Genomic DNA, 13,245 nt, shown 5'->3' with positions numbered 1-13,245 from the left:
AGAGGAGTTCAGAGAGCAGAGTCCCAGTTAGCTGCTGTGCTCAAGGGAGAGGAGTTCAGAGAGCAGAGTCCCAGTCAGCTGCTGTGCTCAGGGGAGAGGAGTTCAGAGAGCAGAGTCCCAGTCAGCTGCTGTGCTGTGCTCAGGGGCGAGGAGTTCAGAGAGCAGAGTCCCAGTCAGCTGCTGTGCTGTGCTCAGGGGAGAGGAGTTCAGAGAACAGAGTCCCAGTCAGCTGCTGTGCTGTGCTCAGGGGAGAGGAGTTCAGAGAGCAGAGTCCCATTCAGCTTCTGTGCTGTGCTCAGGGGAGAGGAGTTCCGAGAGCAGAGTCCCAGTCAGCTGCTGTGCTGTGCTCGGGGGAGAGGAGTTCAGTGAGCAGAGTCCCAGTCAGCTGCTGTGCTGTGCTCAGGGGAGAGGAGTTCCGAGAGCAGAGTCCCAGTCAGCTGCTGTGCTGTGCTCAGGGGAGGAGTTCACAGAGCAGAGTCCCAGTCAGCTGCTGTGCTGTGCTCAGGGGAGAGGAGTTCAGAGAGCAGAGTCCCAGTCAGCTGCTGTGCTCAGGGGGGAGGAGTTCAGAGAGCAGAGTCCCAGTCAGCTGCTGTGCTCAGGGGAGAGGAGTTCAGAGAGCAGAGTCCCAGTCAGCTGCTGTGCTGTGCTCAGGGGAGGAGTTCACAGAGCAGAGTCCCAGTCAGCTGCTGTGCTGTGCTCAGAGGAGAGGAGTTCAGAGAGCCGAGTCCCAGTCAGCTGCTGTGCTCAGGGGAGAGGAGTTCAGAGAGCAGTCCCAGTCAGCTGCTGTGCTCATGGGAGAGGAGTTCAGAGAGCAGAGTCCCAGTCAGCTGATGTGCTCAGGGGAGAGGAGTTCAGAGAGCAGAGTCCCAGTCAGCTGCTGTGCTGTGCTCAGGGGAGAGGAGTTCAGAGAACAGAGTCCCAGTCAGCTGCTGTGCTGTTCTCAGGGGAGGAGTTCAGAGAGCAGAGTCCCAGTCAGCTGCTGTGCTGTGCTCAGGGGAGAGGAGTTCAGAGAGCAGAGTCCCAGTCAGCTGCTGTGCTCAGGGGAGAGGAGTTCAGAGAGCAGAGTCCCAGTCAGCTGCTGTGCTCAGGGGAGAGGAGTTCAGAGAGCAGAGTCTCAGTCAGCTGCTGTGCTCAGGGGAGAGGAGTTCAGAGAGCAGAGTCCCAGTCAGCTGCTGTGCTGTGCTGAGGGGAGAGGAGTTCAGAGAGCAGAGTCCCAGTCAGCTGCTGTGCTCAGGGGAGAGGAGTTCAGAGAGCGGAGTCCCAGTCAGCTGCTGTGCTGTGCTCAGGGGAGAGGAGTTCAGAGAGCAGAGTCCCAGTCAGCTGCTGTGCTCAGGGGAGAGGAGTTCAGAGAGCTAAGTCCCAGTCAGCTGCTGTGCTGTGCTCAGGGGAGAGGAGTTCAGAGAGCAGAGTCCCAGTCAGCTGCTGTGCTGTGCTCAGGGGAGAGGAGTTCAGAGAACAGAGTCCCAGTCAGCTGCTGTGCTGTGCTCAGGGGAGAAGAGTTCAGAGAACAGAGTCCCAGTCAGCTGCTGTGCTGTGCTCAGGGGAGAGGAGTTCAGAGAGCAGAGTCCCATTCAGCTTCTGTGCTGTGCTCAGGGGAGAGGAGTTCAGAGAGCAGAGTCCCAGTCAGCTGCTGTGCTGTGCTCGGGGGAGAGGAGTTCAGAGAGCAGAGTCCCAGTCAGCTGCTGTGCTGTGCTCAGGGGAGAGGAGTTCCGAGAGCAGAGTCCCAGTCAGCTGCTGTGCTGTGCTCAGGGGAGGAGTTCACAGAGCAGAGTCCCAGTCAGCTGCTGTGCTGTGCTCAGGGGAGAGGAGTTCAGAGAGCAGAGTCCCAGTCAGCTGCTGTGCTCAGGAGGGAGGAGTTCAGAGAGCAGAGTCCCAGTCAGCTGCTGTGCTCAGGGGAGAGGAGTTCAGAGAGCAGAGTCCCAGTCAGCTGCTGTGCTGTGCTCAGGGGAGGAGTTCACAGAGCAGAGTCCCAGTCAGCTGCTGTGCTGTGCTCAGAGGAGAGGAGTTCAGAGAGCCGAGTCCCAGTCAGCTGCTGTGCTCAGGGGAGAGGAGTTCAGAGAGCAGTCCCAGTCAGCTGCTGTGCTCAGGGGAGAGGAGTTCAGAGAGCAGAGTCCCAGTCAGCTGATGTGCTCAGGGGAGAGGAGTTCAGAGAGCAGAGTCCCAGTCAGCTGCTGTGCTGTGCTCAGGGGAGAAGAGTTCAGAGAACAGAGTCCCAGTCAGCTGCTGTGCTGTGCTCAGGGGAGAGGAGTTCAGAGAGCAGAGTCCCATTCAGCTTCTGTGCTGTGCTCAGGGGAGAGGAGTTCAGAGAGCAGAGTCCCAGTCAGCTGCTGTGCTGTGCTCGGGGGAGAGGAGTTCAGAGAGCAGAGTCCCAGTCAGCTGCTGTGCTGTGCTCAGGGGAGAGGAGTTCCGAGAGCAGAGTCCCAGTCAGCTGCTGTGCTGTGCTCAGGGGAGAGGAGTTCAGAGAACAGAGTCCCAGTCAGCTGCTGTGCTGTGCTCAGGGGAGAAGAGTTCAGAGAACAGAGTCCCAGTCAGCTGCTGTGCTGTGCTCAGGGGAGAGGAGTTCAGAGAGCAGAGTCCCATTCAGCTTCTGTGCTGTGCTCAGGGGAGAGGAGTTCAGAGAGCAGAGTCCCAGTCAGCTGCTGTGCTGTGCTCGGGGGAGAGGAGTTCAGAGAGCAGAGTCCCAGTCAGCTGCTGTGCTGTGCTCAGGGGAGAGGAGTTCCGAGAGCAGAGTCCCAGTCAGCTGCTGTGCTGTGCTCAGGGGAGGAGTTCACAGAGCAGAGTCCCAGTCAGCTGCTGTGCTGTGCTCAGGGGAGAGGAGTTCAGAGAGCAGAGTCCCAGTCAGCTGCTGTGCTCAGGAGGGAGGAGTTCAGAGAGCAGAGTCCCAGTCAGCTGCTGTGCTCAGGGGAGAGGAGTTCAGAGAGCAGAGTCCCAGTCAGCTGCTGTGCTGTGCTCAGGGGAGGAGTTCACAGAGCAGAGTCCCAGTCAGCTGCTGTGCTGTGCTCAGAGGAGAGGAGTTCAGAGAGCCGAGTCCCAGTCAGCTGCTGTGCTCAGGGGAGAGGAGTTCAGAGAGCAGTCCCAGTCAGCTGCTGTGCTCAGGGGAGAGGAGTTCAGAGAGCAGAGTCCCAGTCAGCTGATGTGCTCAGGGGAGAGGAGTTCAGAGAGCAGAGTCCCAGTCAGCTGCTGTGCTGTGCTCAGGGGAGAGGAGTTCAGAGAACAGAGTCCCAGTCAGCTGCTGTGATGTGCTCAGGGGAGAGGAGTTCAGAGAGCAGAGTCCCAGTCAGCTGCTGTGCTGTGCTCAGGGGAGAGGAGTTCAGAGAGCAGAGTCCCAGTCAGCTGCTGTGCTGTGCTCAGGGGAGGAGTTCACAGAGCAGAGTCCCAGTCAGCTGCTGTGCTGTGCTCAGGGGAGAGGAGTTCAGAGAGCAGAGTCCCAGTCAGCTGCTGTGCTCAGGGGGGAGGAGTTCAGAGAGCAGAGTCCCAGTCAGCTGCTGTGCTCAGGGGAGAGGAGTTCAGAGAGCAGAGTCCCAGTCAGCTGCTGTGCTGTGCTCCGGGGAGGAGTTCACAGAGCAGAGTCCCAGTCAGCTGCTGTGCTCAGGGGAGAGGAGTTCAGAGAGCAGAGTCCCAGTCAGCTGCTGTGCTCAGGGGAGAGGAGTTCAGAGAGCAGAGTCCCAGTCAGCTGCTGTGCTCAGGGGAGAGGAGTTCAGAGAGCAGAGTCCCAGTCAGCTGCTGTGCTGTGCTCAGGGGAGAGGAGTTCAGAGAGCAGAATCCCAGTCAGCTGCTGTGCTGTGCTCAGGGGAGAGGAGTTCAGAGAGCAGAGTCCCAGTTAGCTGCTGTGCTCAAGGGAGAGGAGTTCAGAGAGCAGAGTCCCAGTCAGCTGCTGTGCTCAGGGGAGAGGAGTTCAGAGAGCAGAGTCCCAGTCAGCTGCTGTGCTGTGCTCAGGGGAGAGGAGTTCAGAGAGCAGAGTCCCAGTCAGCTGCTGTGCTGTGCTCAGGGGAGAGGAGTTCAGAGAACAGAGTCCCAGTCAGCTGCTGTGCTGTGCTCAGGGGAGAGGAGTTCAGAGAGCAGAGTCCCATTCAGCTTCTGTGCTGTGCTCAGGGGAGAGGAGTTCCGAGAGCAGAGTCCCAGTCAGCTGCTGTGCTGTGCTCGGGGGAGAGGAGTTCAGTGAGCAGAGTCCCAGTCAGCTGCTGTGCTGTGCTCAGGGGAGAGGAGTTCCGAGAGCAGAGTCCCAGTCAGCTGCTGTGCTGTGCTCAGGGGAGGAGTTCACAGAGCAGAGTCCCAGTCAGCTGCTGTGCTGTGCTCAGGGGAGAGGAGTTCAGAGAGCAGAGTCCCAGTCAGCTGCTGTGCTCAGGGGGGAGGAGTTCAGAGAGCAGAGTCCCAGTCAGCTGCTGTGCTCAGGGGAGAGGAGTTCAGAGAGCAGAGTCCCAGTCAGCTGCTGTGCTGTGCTCAGGGGAGGAGTTCACAGAGCAGAGTCCCAGTCAGCTGCTGTGCTGTGCTCAGAGGAGAGGAGTTCAGAGAGCCGAGTCCCAGTCAGCTGCTGTGCTCAGGGGAGAGGAGTTCAGAGAGCAGTCCCAGTCAGCTGCTGTGCTCAGGGGAGAGGAGTTCAGAGAGCAGAGTCCCAGTCAGCTGATGTGCTCAGGGGAGAGGAGTTCAGAGAGCAGAGTCCCAGTCAGCTGCTGTGCTGTGCTCAGGGGAGAGGAGTTCAGAGAACAGAGTCCCAGTCAGCTGCTGTGCTGTTCTCAGGGGAGGAGTTCAGAGAGCAGAGTCCCAGTCAGCTGCTGTGCTGTGCTCAGGGGAGAGGAGTTCAGAGAGCAGAGTCCCAGTCAGCTGCTGTGCTCAGGGGAGAGGAGTTCAGAGAGCAGAGTCCCAGTCAGCTGCTGTGCTGTGCTCAGGGGAGAGGAGTTCAGAGAGCAGAGTCTCAGTCAGCTGCTGTGCTCAGGGGAGAGGAGTTCAGAGAGCAGAGTCCCAGTCAGCTGCTGTGCTGTGCTGAGGGGAGAGGAGTTCAGAGAGCAGAGTCCCAGTCAGCTGCTGTGCTCAGGGGAGAGGAGTTCAGAGAGCGGAGTCCCAGTCAGCTGCTGTGCTGTGCTCAGGGGAGAGGAGTTCAGAGAGCAGAGTCCCAGTCAGCTGCTGTGCTCAGGGGAGAGGAGTTCAGAGAGCAGAGTCCCAGTCAGCTGCTGTGCTGTGCTCAGGGGAGAGGAGTTCAGAGAGCAGAGTCCCAGTCAGCTGCTGTGCTGTGCTCAGGGGAGAGGAGTTCAGAGAACAGAGTCCCAGTCAGCTGCTGTGCTGTGCTCAGGGGAGAAGAGTTCAGAGAACAGAGTCCCAGTCAGCTGCTGTGCTGTGCTCAGGGGAGAGGAGTTCAGAGAGCAGAGTCCCATTCAGCTTCTGTGCTGTGCTCAGGGGAGAGGAGTTCCGAGAGCAGAGTCCCAGTCAGCTGCTGTGCTGTGCTCGGGGGAGAGGAGTTCAGAGAGCAGAGTCCCAGTCAGCTGCTGTGCTGTGCTCAGGGGAGAGGAGTTCCGAGAGCAGAGTCCCAGTCAGCTGCTGTGCTGTGCTCAGGGGAGGAGTTCACAGAGCAGAGTCCCAGTCAGCTGCTGTGCTGTTCTCAGGGGAGAGGAGTTCAGAGAGCAGAGTCCCACTCAGCTGCTGTGCTCAGGAGGGAGGAGTTCAGAGAGCAGAGTCCCAGTCAGCTGCTGTGCTCAGGGGAGAGGAGTTCAGAGAGCAGAGTCCCAGTCAGCTGCTGTGCTGTGCTCAGGGGAGGAGTTCACAGAGCAGAGTCCCAGTCAGCTGCTGTGCTGTGCTCAGAGGAGAGGAGTTCAGAGAGCCGAGTCCCAGTCAGCTGCTGTGCTCAGGGGAGAGGAGTTCAGAGAGCAGTCCCAGTCAGCTGCTGTGCTCAGGGGAGAGGAGTTCAGAGAGCAGAGTCCCAGTCAGGTGATGTGCTCAGGGGAGAGGAGTTCAGAGAGCAGAGTCCCAGTCAGCTGCTGTGCTGTGCTCAGGGGAGAGGAGTTCAGAGAACAGAGTCCCAGTCAGCTGCTGTGCTGTTCTCAGGGGAGGAGTTCAGAGAGCAGAGTCCCAGTCAGCTGCTGTGCTGTGCTCAGGGGAGAGGAGTTCAGAGAGCAGAGTCCCAGTCAGCTGCTGTGCTCAGGGGAGAGGAGTTCAGAGAGCAGAGTCCCAGTCAGCTGCTGTGCTCAGGGGAGAGGAGTTCAGAGAGCAGAGTCTCAGTCAGCTGCTGTGCTCAGGGGAGAGGAGTTCAGAGAGCAGAGTCCCAGTCAGCTGCTGTGCTGTGCTGAGGGGAGAGGAGTTCAGAGAGCAGAGTCCCAGTCAGCTGCTGTGCTCAGGGGAGAGGAGTTCAGAGAGCAGAGTCCCAGTCAGCTGCTGTGCTCAGGGGAGAGGAGTTCAGAGAGCAGAGTCCCAGTCAGCTGCTGTGCTGTGCTCAGGGGAGAGGAGTTCAGAGAACAGAGTCCCAGTCAGCTGCTGTGCTGTTCTCAGGGGAGGAGTTCAGAGAGCAGAGTCCCAGTCAGCTGCTGTGCTCAGGGAAGAGGAGTTCAGAGAGCAGAGTCCCAGTCAGCTGCTGTGCTGTGCTCAGGAGAGAGGCGTTCAGAGAGCAGAGTCCCAGTCAGCTGCTGTGCTCAGGGGAGAGGAGTTCAGAGAGCAGTCCCAGTCAGCTGCTGTGCTCAGGGGAGAGGAGTTCCGAGAGCAGAGTCCCAGTCAGCTGCTGTGCTGTGCTCAGGGGAGGAGTTCACAGAGCAGAGTCCCAGTCAGCTGCTGTGCTGTGCTCAGGGGAGGAGTTCACAGAGCAGAGTCCCAGTCAGCTGCTGTGCTGTGCTCAGGGGAGAGGAGTTCAGAGAGCAGAGTCCCAGTCAGCTGCTGTGCTCAGGGGGGAGGAGTTCAGAGAGCAGAGTCCCAGTCAGCTGCTGTGCTCAGGGGAGAGGAGTTCAGAGAGCAGAGTCCCAGTCAGCTGCTGTGCTGTGCTCAGGGGAGGAGTTCACAGAGCAGAGTCCCAGTCAGCTGCTGTGCTGTGCTCAGAGGAGAGGAGTTCAGAGAGCCGAGTCCCAGTCAGCTGCTGTGCTCAGGGGAGAGGAGTTCAGAGAGCAGTCCCAGTCAGCTGCTGTGCTCAGGGGAGAGGAGTTCAGAGAGCAGAGTCCCAGTCAGCTGATGTGCTCAGGGGAGAGGAGTTCAGAGAGCAGAGTCCCAGTCAGCTGCTGTGCTGTGCTCAGGGGAGAGGAGTTCAGAGAACAGAGTCCCAGTCAGCTGCTGTGCTGTTCTCAGGGGAGGAGTTCAGAGAGCAGAGTCCCAGTCAGCTGCTGTGCTGTGCTCAGGGGAGAGGAGTTCAGAGAGCAGAGTCCCAGTCAGCTGCTGTGCTCAGGGGAGAGGAGTTCAGAGAGCAGAGTCCCAGTCAGCTGCTGTGCTCAGGGGAGAGGAGTTCAGAGAGCAGAGTCTCAGTCAGCTGCTGTGCTCAGGGGAGAGGAGTTCAGAGAGCAGAGTCCCAGTCAGCTGCTGTGCTGTGCTGAGGGGAGAGGAGTTCAGAGAGCAGAGTCCCAGTCAGCTGCTGTGCTCAGGGGAGAGGAGTTCAGAGAGCGGAGTCCCAGTCAGCTGCTGTGCTGTGCTCAGGGGAGAGGAGTTCAGAGAGCAGAGTCCCAGTCAGCTGCTGTGCTCAGGGGAGAGGAGTTCAGAGAGCAGAGTCCCAGTCAGCTGCTGTGCTGTGCTCAGGGGAGAGGAGTTCAGAGAGCAGAGTCCCAGTCAGCTGCTGTGCTGTGCTCAGGGGAGAGGAGTTCAGAGAACAGAGTCCCAGTCAGCTGCTGTGCTGTGCTCAGGGGAGAAGAGTTCAGAGAACAGAGTCCCAGTCAGCTGCTGTGCTGTGCTCAGGGGAGAGGAGTTCAGAGAGCAGAGTCCCAGTCAGCTGCTGTGCTGTGCTCAGGGGAGAGGAGTTCAGAGAGCAGAGTCCCAGTCAGCTGCTGTGCTCAGGGGAGAGGAGTTCAGAGAGCAGAGTCCCAGTCAGCTGCTGTGCTGTGCTCAGGGGAGAGGAGTTCAGAGAGCAGAGTCCCAGTCAGCTGCTGTGCTGTGCTCAGGGGAGAGGAGTTCAGAGAACAGAGTCCCAGTCAGCTGCTGTGCTGTGCTCAGGGGAGAAGAGTTCAGAGAACAGAGTCCCAGTCAGCTGCTGTGCTGTGCTCAGGGGAGAGGAGTTCAGAGAGCAGAGTCCCATTCAGCTTCTGTGCTGTGCTCAGGGGAGAGGAGTTCCGAGAGCAGAGTCCCAGTCAGCTGCTGTGCTGTGCTCGGGGGAGAGGAGTTCAGAGAGCAGAGTCCCAGTCAGCTGCTGTGCTGTGCTCAGGGGAGAGGAGTTCCGAGAGCAGAGTCCCAGTCAGCTGCTGTGCTGTGCTCAGGGGAGGAGTTCACAGAGCAGAGTCCCAGTCAGCTGCTGTGCTGTTCTCAGGGGAGAGGAGTTCAGAGAGCAGAGTCCCACTCAGCTGCTGTGCTCAGGAGGGAGGAGTTCAGAGAGCAGAGTCCCAGTCAGCTGCTGTGCTCAGGGGAGAGGAGTTCAGAGAGCAGAGTCCCAGTCAGCTGCTGTGCTGTGCTCAGGGGAGGAGTTCACAGAGCAGAGTCCCAGTCAGCTGCTGTGCTGTGCTCAGAGGAGAGGAGTTCAGAGAGCCGAGTCCCAGTCAGCTGCTGTGCTCAGGGGAGAGGAGTTCAGAGAGCAGTCCCAGTCAGCTGCTGTGCTCAGGGGAGAGGAGTTCAGAGAGCAGAGTCCCAGTCAGGTGATGTGCTCAGGGGAGAGGAGTTCAGAGAGCAGAGTCCCAGTCAGCTGCTGTGCTGTGCTCAGGGGAGAGGAGTTCAGAGAACAGAGTCCCAGTCAGCTGCTGTGCTGTTCTCAGGGGAGGAGTTCAGAGAGCAGAGTCCCAGTCAGCTGCTGTGCTGTGCTCAGGGGAGAGGAGTTCAGAGAGCAGAGTCCCAGTCAGCTGCTGTGCTCAGGGGAGAGGAGTTCAGAGAGCAGAGTCCCAGTCAGCTGCTGTGCTCAGGGGAGAGGAGTTCAGAGAGCAGAGTCTCAGTCAGCTGCTGTGCTCAGGGGAGAGGAGTTCAGAGAGCAGAGTCCCAGTCAGCTGCTGTGCTGTGCTGAGGGGAGAGGAGTTCAGAGAGCAGAGTCCCAGTCAGCTGCTGTGCTCAGGGGAGAGGAGTTCAGAGAGCAGAGTCCCAGTCAGCTGCTGTGCTCAGGGGAGAGGAGTTCAGAGAGCAGAGTCCCAGTCAGCTGCTGTGCTGTGCTCAGGGGAGAGGAGTTCAGAGAACAGAGTCCCAGTCAGCTGCTGTGCTGTTCTCAGGGGAGGAGTTCAGAGAGCAGAGTCCCAGTCAGCTGCTGTGCTCAGGGAAGAGGAGTTCAGAGAGCAGAGTCCCAGTCAGCTGCTGTGCTGTGCTCAGGAGAGAGGCGTTCAGAGAGCAGAGTCCCAGTCAGCTGCTGTGCTCAGGGGAGAGGAGTTCAGAGAGCAGTCCCAGTCAGCTGCTGTGCTCAGGGGAGAGGAGTTCCGAGAGCAGAGTCCCAGTCAGCTGCTGTGCTGTGCTCAGGGGAGGAGTTCACAGAGCAGAGTCCCAGTCAGCTGCTGTGCTGTGCTCAGGGGAGGAGTTCACAGAGCAGAGTCCCAGTCAGCTGCTGTGCTGTGCTCAGGGGAGAGGAGTTCAGAGAGCAGAGTCCCAGTCAGCTGCTGTGCTCAGGGGGGAGGAGTTCAGAGAGCAGAGTCCCAGTCAGCTGCTGTGCTCAGGGGAGAGGAGTTCAGAGAGCAGAGTCCCAGTCAGCTGCTGTGCTGTGCTCAGGGGAGGAGTTCACAGAGCAGAGTCCCAGTCAGCTGCTGTGCTGTGCTCAGAGGAGAGGAGTTCAGAGAGCCGAGTCCCAGTCAGCTGCTGTGCTCAGGGGAGAGGAGTTCAGAGAGCAGTCCCAGTCAGCTGCTGTGCTCAGGGGAGAGGAGTTCAGAGAGCAGAGTCCCAGTCAGCTGATGTGCTCAGGGGAGAGGAGTTCAGAGAGCAGAGTCCCAGTCAGCTGCTGTGCTGTGCTCAGGGGAGAGGAGTTCAGAGAACAGAGTCCCAGTCAGCTGCTGTGCTGTTCTCAGGGGAGGAGTTCAGAGAGCAGAGTCCCAGTCAGCTGCTGTGCTGTGCTCAGGGGAGAGGAGTTCAGAGAGCAGAGTCCCAGTCAGCTGCTGTGCTCAGGGGAGAGGAGTTCAGAGAGCAGAGTCCCAGTCAGCTGCTGTGCTCAGGGGAGAGGAGTTCAGAGAGCAGAGTCTCAGTCAGCTGCTGTGCTCAGGGGAGAGGAGTTCAGAGAGCAGAGTCCCAGTCAGCTGCTGTGCTGTGCTGAGGGGAGAGGAGTTCAGAGAGCAGAGTCCCAGTCAGCTGCTGTGCTCAGGGGAGAGGAGTTCAGAGAGCGGAGTCCCAGTCAGCTGCTGTGCTGTGCTCAGGGGAGAGGAGTTCAGAGAGCAGAGTCCCAGTCAGCTGCTGTGCTCAGGGGAGAGGAGTTCAGAGAGCAGAGTCCCAGTCAGCTGCTGTGCTGTGCTCAGGGGAGAGGAGTTCAGAGAGCAGAGTCCCAGTCAGCTGCTGTGCTGTGCTCAGGGGAGAGGAGTTCAGAGAACAGAGTCCCAGTCAGCTGCTGTGCTGTGCTCAGGGGAGAAGAGTTCAGAGAACAGAGTCCCAGTCAGCTGCTGTGCTGTGCTCAGGGGAGAGGAGTTCAGAGAGCAGAGTCCCATTCAGCTTCTGTGCTGTGCTCAGGGGAGAGGAGTTCCGAGAGCAGAGTCCCAGTCAGCTGCTGTGCTGTGCTCGGGGGAGAGGAGTTCCGAGAGCAGAGTCCCAGTCAGCTGCTGTGCTGTGCTCAGGGGAGGAGTTCACAGAGCAGAGTCCCAGTCAGCTGCTGTGCTGTGCTCAGGGGAGAGGAGTTCAGAGAGCAGAGTCCCAGTCAGCTGCTGTGCTCAGGAGGGAGGAGTTCAGAGAGCAGAGTCCCAGTCAGCTGCTGTGCTCAGGGGAGAGGAGTTCAGAGAGCAGAGTCCCAGTCAGCTGCTGTGCTGTGCTCAGGGGAGGAGTTCACAGAGCAGAGTCCCAGTCAGCTGCTGTGCTGTGCTCAGAGGAGAGGAGTTCAGAGAGCCGAGTCCCAGTCAGCTGCTGTGCTCAGGGGAGAGGAGTTCAGAGAGCAGTCCCAGTCAGCTGCTGTGCTCAGGGGAGAGGAGTTCAGAGAGCAGAGTCCCAGTCAGCTGATGTGCTCAGGGGAGAGGCGTTCAGAGAGCAGAGTCCCAGTCAGCTGCTGTGCTGTGCTCAGGGGAGAGGAGTTCAGAGAACAGAGTCCCAGTCAGCTGCTGTGCTGTTCTCAGGGGAGGAGTTCAGAGAGCAGAGTCCCAGTCAGCTGCTGTGCTGTGCTCAGGGGAGAGGAGTTCAGAGAGCAGAGTCCCAGTCAGCTGCTGTGCTCAGGGGAGAGGAGTTCAGAGAGCAGAGTCCCAGTCAGCTGCTGTGCTCAGGGGAGAGGAGTTCAGAGAGCAGAGTCTCAGTCAGCTGCTGTGCTCAGGGGAGAGGAGTTCAGAGAGCAGAGTCCCAGTCAGCTGCTGTGCTGTGCTGAGGGGAGAGGAGTTCAGAGAGCAGAGTCCCAGTCAGCTGCTGTGCTCAGGGGAGAGGAGTTCAGAGAGCAGAGTCCCAGTCAGCTGCTGTGCTCAGGGGAGAGGAGTTCAGAGAGCAGAGTCCCAGTCAGCTGCTGTGCTGTGCTCAGGAGAGAGGCGTTCAGAGAGCAGAGTCCCAGTCAGCTGCTGTGCTGTGCTCAGGGGAGGAGTTCACAGAGCAGAGTCCCAGTCAGCTGCTGTGCTGTGCTCAGGGGAGAGGAGTTCAGAGAGCAGAGTCCCAGTCAGCTGCTGTGCTCAGGGGGGAGGAGTTCAGAGAGCAGAGTCCCAGTCAGCTGCTGTGCTCAGGGGAGAGGAGTTCAGAGAGCAGAGTCCCAGTCAGCTGCTGTGCTGTGCTCAGGGGAGGAGTTCAGAGAGCAGAGTCCCAGTCAGCTGCTGTGCTCAGGGGAGAGGAGTTCAGAGAGCAGAGTCCCAGTCAGCTGCTGTGCTCAGGGGAGAGGAGTTCAGAGAGCAGAGTCCCAGTCAGCTGCTGTGCTCAGGGGAGAGGAGTTCAGAGAGCAGAGTCCCAGTCAGCTGCTGTGCTGTGCTCAGGGGAGAGGAGTTCAGAGAGCAGAGTCCCAGTCAGCTGCTGTGCTGTGCTCAGGGGAGGAGTTCACAGAGCAGAGTCCCAGTCAGCTGCTGTGCTGTGCTCAGGGGAGAGGAGTTCAGAGAGCAGAGTCCCAGTCAGCTGCTGTGCTCAGGAGGGAGGAGTTCAGAGAGCAGAGTCCCAGTCAGCTGCTGTGCTCAGGGGAGAGGAGTTCAGAGAGCAGAGTCCCAGTCAGCTGCTGTGCTGTGCTCAGGGGAGGAGTTCACAGAGCAGAGTCCCAGTCAGCTGCTGTGCTGTGCTCAGAGGAGAGGAGTTCAGAGAGCCGAGTCCCAGTCAGCTGCTGTGCTCAGGGGAGAGGAGTTCAGAGAGCAGTCCCAGTCAGCTGCTGTGCTCAGGGGAGAGGAGTTCAGAGAGCAGAGTCCCAGTCAGCTGATGTGCTCAGGGGAGAGGAGTTCAGAGAGCAGAGTCCCAGTCAGCTGCTGTGCTGTGCTCAGGGGAGAGGAGTTCAGAGAGCAGAGTCCCAGTCAGCTGCTGTGCTCAGGGGAGAGGAGTTTAGAGAGCAGAGTCCCAGTCAGCTGCTGTGCTCAGGGGAGAGGAGTTCAGAGAGCAGAGTCTCAGTCAGCTGCTGTGCTCAGGGGAGAGGAGTTCAGAGAGCAGAGTCCCAGTCAGCTGCTGTGCTGTGCTGAGGGGTGAGGAGTTCAGAGAGCAGAGTCCCAGTCAGCTGCTGTGCTCAGGGGAGAGGAGTTCAGAGAGCAGAGTCCCAGTCAGCTGCTGTGCTCAGGGGAGAGGAGTTCAGAGAGCAGAGTCCCAGTCAGCTGCTATTCTCAGGGGAGAGGAGTTCAGAGAGCAGAGTCCCAGTCAGCTGCTGTGCTGTTCTCAGGGGAGGAGTTCAGAGAGCAGAGTCCCAGTCAGCTGCTGTGCTCAGGGAAGAGGAGTTCAGAGAGCAGAGTCCCAGTCAGCTGCTGTGCTGTGCTCAGGAGAGAGGCGTTCAGAGAGCAGAGTCCCAGTCAGCTGCTGTGCTCAGGGGAGAGGAGTTCAGAGAGCAGAGTCCCAGTCAGCTGCTGTGCTGTGCTCAGGGGAGGAGTTCAGAGAGCAGAGTCC

General features: G+C 59.2%; 1 protein-coding gene across 1 annotated transcript in view; it reads left to right on the top strand.

The window, feature by feature from the left end:
• The window catches only part of zbtb46 (zinc finger and BTB domain containing 46), a 233,872-nt gene that overhangs the window by 213,187 nt on the left and 7,440 nt on the right, over positions 1–13,245 (top strand). The window lies entirely within an intron of this gene.

This window comes from Oncorhynchus mykiss, chromosome 28, assembly GCF_013265735.2.
Source record: "Oncorhynchus mykiss isolate Arlee chromosome 28, USDA_OmykA_1.1, whole genome shotgun sequence".
Lineage (NCBI taxonomy): Eukaryota > Metazoa > Chordata > Actinopteri > Salmoniformes > Salmonidae > Oncorhynchus > Oncorhynchus mykiss.
Note: the sequence above shows the minus strand (reverse complement) of the source record. Positions and strands in the feature narration are given on the sequence as shown.